This window comes from Chelonoidis abingdonii, chromosome 2 (genome assembly GCF_003597395.2).
Source record: "Chelonoidis abingdonii isolate Lonesome George chromosome 2, CheloAbing_2.0, whole genome shotgun sequence".
NCBI lineage: Eukaryota > Metazoa > Chordata > Testudines > Testudinidae > Chelonoidis > Chelonoidis abingdonii.
The window spans coordinates 239290600-239301307 of record NC_133770.1 but is presented as its reverse complement, the minus strand read 5'-3'; the positions used below and the strand labels follow the sequence as shown (position 1 = coordinate 239301307).

The following is a 10708-nucleotide window of genomic DNA, read 5'->3' as shown; positions in this document are numbered from 1 at the left end:
GGGGGGATGGGGGTGTGTGAGATAGTCTGACCAGACAGCAAATGTGAAAAATGGGGATGGGGGGTAATAGGAGCCTATATAAGAAAAAGCCCCCAAAATTGGGAGTGTCCATGTGAAATCGGGACATCTGGTCACTCTAGTATGGGAGGAGGGATTGGGGGAATCTGTCTGTGCTTGCTGTGTAAGAACCCATTAAGGTGGTTGGATGGAAGAGTTGGCTCGAGTGCCTCAGTGAGGCAGTTGGTGTGTGTCACAGCAATGGCCTTGTGGCCAACTTGCCAGCACCTGCATGTCTCTGGCAGGCTCCTAATGTAGTGTGAGGCCACTGAGAACATCTCCCTAGAACCTGAGTGTTGCAGAGCCCAGGGAGTAGTTTCCAGCCCAGGGTGAAGTATAGGTACCCTGGATATGCCTCTAAGGTCTTGGACATGGAAAGCACTGTTAGCTCTGAGAGCCTCCTACTGGATTCCAAACAAAAACTTAACTGGCTGGACTCATTGTTAATTGTCATTCTGGCAATTCCATTGCAAGTCTCACACTGTTTGATGGTTTTCTTTCATACCCGTTTGCTGGCAGCAAGAAGTTTCATGAGACTTTCTATGGAAAAGACATTTCCAGTTATATCACTATAATGTGCCAGAGCTGGTCAACACTACAGAGTTAGGTTGATTTAACTATATTGCTCAGGGGGCTGTGAAAAATTTCATACCCTGTGCGATGTGATTAAGCTGACCTAAGCCCCGTTCTAAACACCACTAGGTTGATAGATGAATTCTTCCATTGAGCTAGCGTCCCTTGAGCGGTGGATTTACTACAGTGACAGACAAACCCCTTCTAAAACTGTAGTACATGTCTACACTACAGCAATGCTGCTGCAGCATTTCTAGTGTGGACATATTTTAGTTAACTGGTGCAAGTTGTATGTTGATGAGGTTTGTATCTCAATGTATTAATTTGGATGGTTGTTTTGAGTGTGTTTGTTGTATGCCAAACAATCTTTTGATCACTTAAAATGAGGGGTTTTCCCCCTCAGGGGTTATTTTGAAGTTAAAATAAAAATCACAAACTCCAGGCCCTGATGGTTATAGTATCAGCTAAGCAAGTTTAATTTGGGTGGGATAGATTACTGTTTAGCAAACCAGTTTTGGTGTAGCTGTGCAGTATTTTTTAGTGACCCACATCATTTTTGTAATGCTACCACTTAGTATTTAAAATATGAATAGGGAAAAGTAGAATAGGAAACAAAGTTAAATGTTTGCAAACATCTGTTGTCTGAGATCAGGAGTACCAAGCAATTAGAGTATTTCAAGAACAATCCTTTGTTCTATTACTTTGAATTAGAAATCTGATTTGGGCAAAAAATCAAAACCAACTTGTTAAATCCCCTGACTACAAAGGAGATTAAATAGTGTACAGTACTATTGCTTTAAGGATAAATTGTATAGCAAAAATATCTACAAGCCGTAGGGAAAAGAATTAATTTCAACCTAATTTGTTGGAAATTGTCTTTGAAATTAACTAGTAAACTGCCATCAATATTTCACATAAGCACCCAGTATACTTTTCTGTAATGATAGAACAAATATTGAGTGAGAAGATCTTCAAATTCTTAAACAAAATGATTATAGAAGATACCCTTCTCTAGGGGTCGGCAACCTTTCAGAAGTGGTATGCTGAGTCTTCATTTATTCACTCTAAGGTTTTGCATGCCAGTAATACATTCTAATGTTTTCAGAAGATCTTTCTAGAAGTCTATAATATATAACTAAACTATTGTTGTATGTAAAGTAAGTAAGGTTTTTAAAATGTTTAAGAAGCTTCATTTAAAATTAAATTAAAATCCAGAGCCCCCCAGACCGGTGGACAGGACCTGGGCAGTGTGAGTGCCACTGAAAATCAGCTCACATGCCGCTTTTGGCACACGTGCCATAGGTTGCCTACCCCCGCCCTACTCCCTCATCACATTAAGTTTATTATTAATAAATATTTAAATTGCAGTAGCACCTAAAGACCACAGTGAGGTTGGATCCCATTATGCTAGGCACAAAAAGTTGACAGCAGTACAAGTCTGAATAAGACCTGGGGGCATACACCCCATATAGCCTTGTTTGCTGGGGAGGTTGCTAGCACTGAGAGAGAAAGGAACCCTCAGTTCTAACAAATGTTATACAGATAACCAACTTCAGTGTTCATTTTATGGTATGCAAATACAATTTCAGAAATTCTGCTACTTGTGGGGTTCTAAACAAGAAGAAAGTTGATGTGATTGTTCTATAAATTGGAAAAGTACTTTTTAAAATACAGTGTTAAAGTCCTGAGAGATGAGCTGCAGGTTTCTTGGTTTCTCTTTGAATGTCTAATTACTCAAGTATTGACAATTACAATGAAAATGAGACTTTAGAAATCAGCTAGTTCTTTCAGAGTTTTGGGACCTTGTACAATATCTCTGGCAGAGAAGCCAGGAAGTATGTAATTTTAACTAAACTTAAATTCTAATCTTTACACAATTTTAAAAATGGAGTAAAAGTAATTTGCACTTTAAAAATAAAAAATGGGCAGATGACCTGCTAACATGTTTTATATACACTCTGATTTGAAAGGATAGAGTTTCTAGTGAAAATGAACAGAGGTCATTTCCTATTATGTCCTCCTCATAACTACATCTCCCACCATTTCTGAGACTAATCAAATGTGATTATAGTTGCACTAACACTTTATTTTCAACAAACTGCTTTGTTTGCAAATTAAATAGCTAATTTCTTATTTGAGACTTGCTTTAAGTCACCTAGTTTATTTTACTACAGTTTGCATACGTTCTGTGAAATTGAGCTGGATTTCATTAGGCAATAGAAGACATTTACTATTGGCAAGTCATCTTTATTGATTATTTTGAGTTATTTTTAGTCTTTCAAGTCTTCCAGATAATGATAAATTGGACAGCTAAATAACCTCACTGCTGTTGATATGTCTTCATAAATCATTTTCATCAGCAGCTGGGTGTCCAAATTCTAATGATAAATTGCCCCTTTGTCACTGGGGAGTTTGATTAGAGAGTTGTCTGGTGGTCCTGACCATGCGCTTTCCATAGTATAGTGACATACTTAAGAGCAGTAGTTGTCTGGGGACTCCATTGTAGTGGGATCTTGGTTTGGTAGTCTCAGAGGCAGCATAATCTTGGTAAGAGTTCTGACCTTGAATTGAACCTTCAGGGAATGTGCCATCGTGCTTGCATGGAGACCTGTGCTCCCAAAGTGAGGTAAATATAACCTTTAACCTTAGTTCATCTTTCATACTTGTCAAACTCAACTGGACAAAAAAAGCAATGGCTACTCATTAGGAATATCATACTCTTGTAAAATCAATAACTCTGCATAGTGGAACATGCTTAAATACGTAGACTTACCCACAACACATTCTTTTAATGGGCAAAATATTAATGCCTTCTGTTTAACCACTTCTTGTGTCTTAAAAAATTGTGACATTTTACTGAACTTATCTCAGAACTCACTTCATGAAAATGATTTAATATTAAATTGTCACTGGGATCAGTGTTGCTTCATTGATGTAATAATCCCTTTGGCCCATTTTCCAAGTGAATGATGAGAATTCTGTTTCTGTCAACTGTTCAAAATGTCTGGAACTTTTTTCTTTTAGGTAATGAGGATAGAGTCAGCAGTTACAATTTGTTTCTAATGGGTATTACAAGTTTCCTGTTGAGTCTGCTATGGTATTCCTTTGTAACCAGCAAGCTGTCATGTGAACTGTTAAATAAATAAGGCTGTGAGTATATTGTTGGCATTTTTTCTTATTGTAAATACACAGTGCTTGGAGAGCTTCTGCAAGCTAGCAACTAGGAAGGTGTTTTCTGTTAAATCCAGACCCAAGTCACTGTGTCTTTGAACTTTTTGATTTTAGAGGGGGCAAAAGAAGCAAGATGGCAGTGAGGGAAAACTCTTACTTGTTAGTTCTGTTGTTCATGTCACTGAGTGTTCTGTATTAACAAATGCAAATTACTTTAAAATATGCACCTACATGTTGGCAAACTGTCCTGAGTGACTGAAATGCTGGGCAAAGTGCCCAGGTGCATGTGTTTTCATAGCTTGAAGTTAGCCTTCTTCCGTGTAGTAGTAATTATATCAAAGATAGGAAGAGTTTTCACTGGCATAATGATGATTTCCTTTTTGCCGTTTACCCAACTGAATGTATTTCGTTGATGTATATTTCTGAATCTGAGATGCCAGCACATCTGTTAAGTAAATCAAATAACTAGTAGTTTGTAGAATCCAGTGGTCCATGTGGATTTCTAATTTATTTTTTCCCCTGAACACTACAGATAAGCATTGGCCTCAGAGATTTTGTTGCTCAGTCCAGAAATCCCTGTATCCTGAGATGGGCTTTCAAATGCTGCTTACCTGAAGCCTGACAGCTCTCACCTGAACTGCTGAGGTAATTTAAATGCTTATTTTTTCCATCTCAGTATTAAGGTACTAGAGGATTTATTGAGAAGCTTATTGCATAGATGAGTAATACATTAATTCAGATAGCAGAGTTCACTCTGATTCTCCTGAACAAACAGAATAAATCCCAGAATACTCAGATACAAGCTGTTCTCTTTAGAAACCAGAGAGCAAAGATAGCTACACTTCACCTGACCATTCATCCCCATCCTAAACTGGTAGATTCCACACAGTGACAAGTAAAACAGGGTTACTCACCTTTGTAACTGTTGTTCTTCGAGATGTGTTGCTCATATCCATTCCAGGTAGGTGTGTGCGTGCCGCGTGCACAGCCGTCAGAGAAACTTTTACCCTAGCAACACTCGGTGGGTTGGCTGGGCGCCCTCTGGAGTGGCGCCACCACGGCGCCGCATAAATACCCCAGCCGACCCGGCCACCCTTCAGTTCCTTCTTGCCGGCTACTCCGACAGTGGGGAGCGAGCCGACCGGGACTCGGCGACCAGGCTGTGCCGGAGGCGACCGGGACCTAGAGCCCTTATGGCGAGATGGGCGCCGTGAAGATGGTCCGGAATGCTGCCGGGAGCGGACCGTGCTGTGAATAGCAGGACAGGGAGCGAGAGACGGACCGGGCGTGGGGCGAGCGCTGCGCGACGGCGAGCGTGGCGGGAGCGGAGCGACGCCGAGTGGGTGGAGCGGCGACGGGACGGGGACCTCGAGTGCGCCGTCCGGAGACGGTGACAGAGGGCGGCCGTGGGTAAGGAGCGGCTTGCCCTCTGGAGAGAGTCACAGGGACCGGCTATGCCCGAGGGCACAGCGGTGGCGGGTCCGTCAGGGACAATGAGGTCTCTTGCCGCTGAAAAAGTCTCCGGCGTCGAAGGCAAGTTAGCTCGACCACGGCCGGTGCTGAGCTCCAGGCGCGAACTGATGGCCTCATGGGGCGGGAGTCAACGGGCCGGTTTAGGCGGTGCCCGCAACCGGGGCGCGTGCCGTGCAGTCTGCCTTGGTTGCAGTCTCTGCCTGTGGTGCGGGTAGAGGAGCCATCGAGGCTAAGCCGACTTCGACCTCGGAGAGAAGGGAGCGGCGTGGGTTACCTTCGGCGTCGGCTGCAGCCGGTGCCGAGGAGCTTCGCGTGCTGACCGTGCTCGGTGCCGAGGGCGGCGTCTCTCACTTGCTGGCTTGTACCGTGCCGGCGAGGGTGCTAATGCGCTTCCATAAGGAGCTGCCTGAGTCTAGCGTCCGCTCCTCTTCGTGCGGCTAAATGCTTGCAATGGGGCACTTAGAAGAATAAGTGCGATTCCCCGAGGCACTTAAGACAAGAGTCGTGGGTCCCCTGTCGGCATTGGCTATTGCAGGCCGAACACTGGCTTAAAGCCGGCGAGCCAGGCATGGCTACGGTACCGGCGCGGGGTAGGGGAAGAGCCCCAGACCCCGCGAAAACTATTACAACAAATAACACTAACAACTATAATTTAAACTGTCACTAACTAATAACTATGCAAAAACAGAACGATTAAGTAACAAAGAACGAAAACGAGCGATTAGCTAGGAAAATGCGGAGGTCAGTAAACTGCACTCCACTGTTCAACGACCGACACAGGCGTAAGAAGGAACTGAAGGGGTGGCCGGGTCGGACTGGTATTTATGCAGCGCCGTGGTGGCGCCACTCCAGGGGGCGCCCAGCCGACCCACCGAGTGTTGCTAGGGTAAAAGTTTCTCCGACGGCTGTGCACGCGGCGCGCACACACCTACCTGGAATGGATATGAGCAATCACTCGAAGAAGTATAATTTCCATGCTTGTGACTAAAAATGTGAAGGTAACTCATTTCTTAAATGGTTCTGAAGCTACCAAGCAGTCTCAACCTTTAATTCTAGTAAAGAGATTTATGTAATAACATGGGGCCTGATCTTCAGACTGACTTGCTTTTGCACTTAGAATGAATTGCTGGAAAAAAGCATGATTGATTTTGTGGATGCAAAATTAAACCCCTGTTCGAAGGCTGGGTTTAACTTAGGCCTGGTCTACACTGGGGTGGTGGTGGGGGAGAATCGATCTAAGATACGTTGACTTCAGCTATGCTATTCTCATAGCTGAAGTTGCATATCTTAGATCGACTTACCTCCTGTGCTTACAGCGCAGGATGGATGGCTTCCGCCTCTCGCCTTGGTGGAATTCCGGAGTCGATGGGGAGCGCATTCAGGGATCAATTCATCGTGTCTAGACAAGACGCGATAAATTGATCCCTGATAGATTGCTATCTGGCGGGTAGTGTGGATGTACCATTATAGTACTGGGAAGCATATTTTATACTTGTAAAGAGATGTCACTATATTAATATTTTCTTTGTGATCAAATACTTTGTTTTAGTCTCATAGCATTAAATGCTCATCATAGATGGAAAGTTGCTTTGTTGGCATAATGATTTCTCTTTGTTTTGATAATGTATCTGAAAATGCCAGCCAAACACAGAATAAATCAAAAAGTGCCTGTGGATCAAATTCATTAATGTTTCTGATAAGAAAATTTTCTTTAGAATAGTGAGAATTGAGTCAGTTGTGAGGTTTATTTCAAACGTTTTTACAAGTCCCATGTACTTTGTGTAAAGCCAGCAAAATGTCCTATCAACTGGTAAAGTAGTTAGTAAAAATGAGCCTGTTGCTTTTCTTTGATATCAGTACCAGAAATCAGAGTCAAATCTTCATCTGATGAAAATCTGCACAGAATTGATCCATGATGCTTTTCCATGATGACCCTGACACTATGTTGGGTTACACTAGCTGAGGATCTGGCTTGGTGGTCAGGGGCTTCATTAGGCCAGCAGCTGAGTAGCTGTTCCTATTTTTATCCAGCCTCTGTCATTGTAGTGATCTTTTTTATTTCTGTTACAGCAATCTAAAAGATAAGTTGGAAACTGGAATGGGGGCAAAAAATTGAACTAGTTTTGTGCTTTTATCTTGCAGAAAATAATTGAAATTCAAGTCCTTTAAAATATATGCATTACATAGGGGCAAAATGACATACTGCAGAAATATAGTTCTTGTCCAGATTATGCCACACATACTACAGGAAGACACGTTCTCATATTGAAATTAACTACCTTTCATTAAATCAGCACCTTAGACAACGTGATGTTACTGGCATGATGATGATGATTTCCTTTTGCCGTTTACCCATCTGAATGTGTTGATGTACATGTTCAAATCTGAGATGCCAGTAAAGGTTTGGATAAACTTGATAACTTAGTTTGTCAGCATGATCAGTTTTTATAAATTTTTATTTCTGCAATTTTTTTCAGTGAGAAATACCTTCGTTGTGTGACTTGCTGAGCTCGGATACATTCAGAAATGCCATGTTCTTGACTTTTGTCCTACTCTTTGCAGCCAGTAAGATGTTGTTTCACTTCTTCTCTTAAGGTAAGTTGGAGGGGGGTATTTGTTTTTGTGATGCCTTTGTATATATCTCTGTGCTGAAAAGAATGAAACCTAGCACAGCTAAGGTAGGTAAAAGTCTAGTTTAAAATATGTGAACCAACACAACAAATGAGTCATGGAGAGCAGTCCTTTAAAAGTTGTGAGGCAATAGCCCTCTGACCATTCAGGGTGAGGACTCAACATTTTCAAAAGCTTAACAATCTTTCAGATAAATCAGCCCAACTTAAAACTAATTTCAGAAACTTTCATGTGAATATAAAAGGAAAATATAGTTGATTTCAAAGTTAGCCAGAGCATCTTGAGTTCCAAATGTTTGGGTTACATGTGATCATGTTAATATTTCTTTGTTCTTATTTTAAACCTCCCCCCCCCCCCCCCCCAAGGATCTAATTTTGTGGAACTGAACCTCTTAAATTGTATTGTGGTAGCCTCTTCCTCATACGTATAATTATCCATGTAACGACTGATAAGCTTAATTTTAGTTTTGGGTGACAGACTGTTGCTTTGATGGCCTAATGATGATTATCTTTTGCCGTTTACCCAGCTGATTCTTTCTGGAGAGAAAATCTGAGTCTGATGTGCCATCTTAATTTTGAGTTAGCGAGATTACGTACACTGTGAATCCAATTTAAGTATATTTCTTATGCCTTTTCTTTTCAGAACAAGAACTTATTCAACCGTGGTGTTTAAATATATGTTGTCTAATGTGCAGTTAATTTGCAGCTACCAAGAAGTCATACAGTTTTCAAGGTATTTTGAATGTTTCAGGAGCTAATTTTTCTGTCATATGTTTTGTTTTTTGATATTTTCATATTTTAACTGGATCTGAAAGTGATTGTCAGTCTGAATTGATATAATGAAAACTGATCAGAACCTTCTCTAGAGCAGGTTCTTTATTGTAGTTAAACAACATTGCTGAGTACTTTTTCAAAAAAAAAAAAAAAAGAGAGAATTCTTAATATTAGCCTTCAACTTAACTCTAAAATACATGGTAACAGTCCATTTCTGATTTTAAAAGCAGTTACTTTTAACCTACTGTCCCAAATGTAGTAAGTCAGTCTTTTAAAGGTAAGTGTTTTGCTCATAAAAGATGCTAGATTGACAGCTCTAGTGCTTGTAGTTCGTTCTTTCTTTCTTTTTTTTTAATCCAGAGGCCAGGCATAATGTGGGCAGTAGCAAGATCAGCTTTCCTAATCCCAGCCTGAGTTGACTGGAGGACCACTAGGGGTGAAGAGGGTAATTGTGTTCACCCCCATTCAGATCTTGTCCTTTGCTTTGCCTGACAACAAGCATGCAAGAGATGATGGTGGTGTTGTAGTGCAGCCACGTCTGCAACAAATGATCCTGAAACTAACAAATTGTGTGGTGCTGACTTTGCCTTGTTATAAAGGCAAAGGGAAAATTCAAAAGCAAATGCAAGGTACTATTACTAATCGATTACCAAGAAAATCTTCCAATCACAGGACAATTTCTCTCCAAAGGCGCAATGTTTACTTGGTTATAGCTACCTCCCTTCATAGTGAGGATAGCCTGCTATGCAATCTCCAAAAGACCCAACTTAGACTTGGTAAAAAAACAAACAAAAAGCCTTGCATTAACATGCTGGCAACAGCTCCACACTTCTGTATGAATAACCCTTTTTTATATCAAAGCAAAAGCTCACTAATCTGAGCTAGTTCCTCAACATTACATCTGTTTCCAGTTTCCTCAACGTCATTTTGTCCATCTTTATATCATTTTCTTCAATCTTGCAATGTTTCTGGCCACTCTGATTTTCGTTGCTGAAGCCCATCTCAGCTGCTTGCTGTAACCATTTCTGCAAAAAGTCTGTTTCACACAATATCCTCATACCTACATTTCACTTCTCTTCCAGTGCATAATTTGTTTCATTCTATCTATACAATTCAGTTCTCATTCCTTCTGAGTTTGAAACTGATTCCCTTCACCACATCTACTTCTCAGGCATGTTGTGGGAGGCAGCCCTGTGAACCAGGGGAAAAGATGAGTGTGTTCTGTCGTTCTGCACCAAATAATCTGTGGGAGTATAGGCATGTACAGTACATATAGGTATAGCCTGACCTGAAAAAGCATAAATTTATTTAACTTCTTGTGGTCAAATGTGGAAGTGAGTTTCAGTTTTCGGCTTGATGACTTTTCACTAGTAGACTAATAATTTGTCATTCTGATTATAAGAGGCAGCACTGTCTAGTGACTAAGGGCACTGGACAGGGAGTCTGGAGACCTGGGTTCTATTCTTGACCTGTATGACAGTAGGCAAGTTACTTCACACCTCTGTTTCCCCTCTTATCATCCTGTGTCTCTTCTGTTTACAGGGCCGGCACCAGCGAAGGAAGCAGGTGCTGCAACAGTCCGTCCATAGTTGGGGCAGTTGTCCGGCTCAGTGGCGGCAGTTCGGTGACAGGTCCTTCGGCAGCAGCTCAATCGCTCCTCTTCAGACTTCAGCAGTGGGTCCTTCAATCATATCATTCCCCTCACCCCTGCCACTTGGGATGGCAAAAAAACTGGAGCTGGCTCTGTCTGTTTAGACTAGAGTATGAGCTCTTCAATGCAGAACTTCACTCTAAGGTCTATAGGTACTACTGGCATACAAATAATAAAATAGCTATCATACCTCTAATTGTGTCTGAATAAAAATATAGTTGTACATACTAAGTGTTTTTAAACATACACATGTACAGTTTTTATGAAGTACTTCTGACGTATGTAGTTGAATTGCAGCAGTGCAAAAACCCACAGAATGCAGACAAAGTTGGTAAAGTTTAATCACTAGACTCTGAATAAATTGTTTGACAAACTACCT

At 41.4% G+C, this 10708-nt stretch overlaps 1 long non-coding RNA gene and 3 other non-coding genes across 5 annotated transcripts in view; all 4 read left to right on the top strand.

Annotated features, from left to right (window-relative positions):
• The window catches only part of LOC116822876 (uncharacterized), an 11314-nt gene extending 789 nt beyond the window's left edge, over positions 1–10525 (top strand). Inside the window, exons 2-7 of one of the 2 annotated variants that reach the window (XR_012655357.1) lie at positions 3655–3780; positions 4334–4446; positions 7837–7869; positions 8548–8637; positions 9039–9307; positions 10221–10525. This is a non-coding gene — a long non-coding RNA (uncharacterized LOC116822876). Of the gene's footprint in view, positions 1–3654; positions 3781–4333; positions 4447–7751; positions 7870–8547; positions 8638–9038; positions 9308–10220 lie in introns of both variants that reach the window. The other variant, XR_004373264.2, reaches the window with a different exon arrangement.
• Positions 4158–4242, top strand: LOC116822878 (small nucleolar RNA SNORD87). Its single transcript, XR_004373273.1, has one exon. It is a non-coding gene; the product is annotated as a small nucleolar RNA SNORD87 (small nucleolar RNA).
• Positions 7590–7671, top strand: LOC116822879 (small nucleolar RNA SNORD87). The gene has a single exon (XR_004373274.1). It is a non-coding gene; the product is annotated as a small nucleolar RNA SNORD87 (small nucleolar RNA).
• On the top strand, positions 8394–8473 carry LOC116822880 (small nucleolar RNA SNORD87). Its single transcript, XR_004373275.1, has one exon. It is a non-coding gene; the product is annotated as a small nucleolar RNA SNORD87 (small nucleolar RNA).
• Positions 10526–10708: the final 183 nt, after the last annotated feature.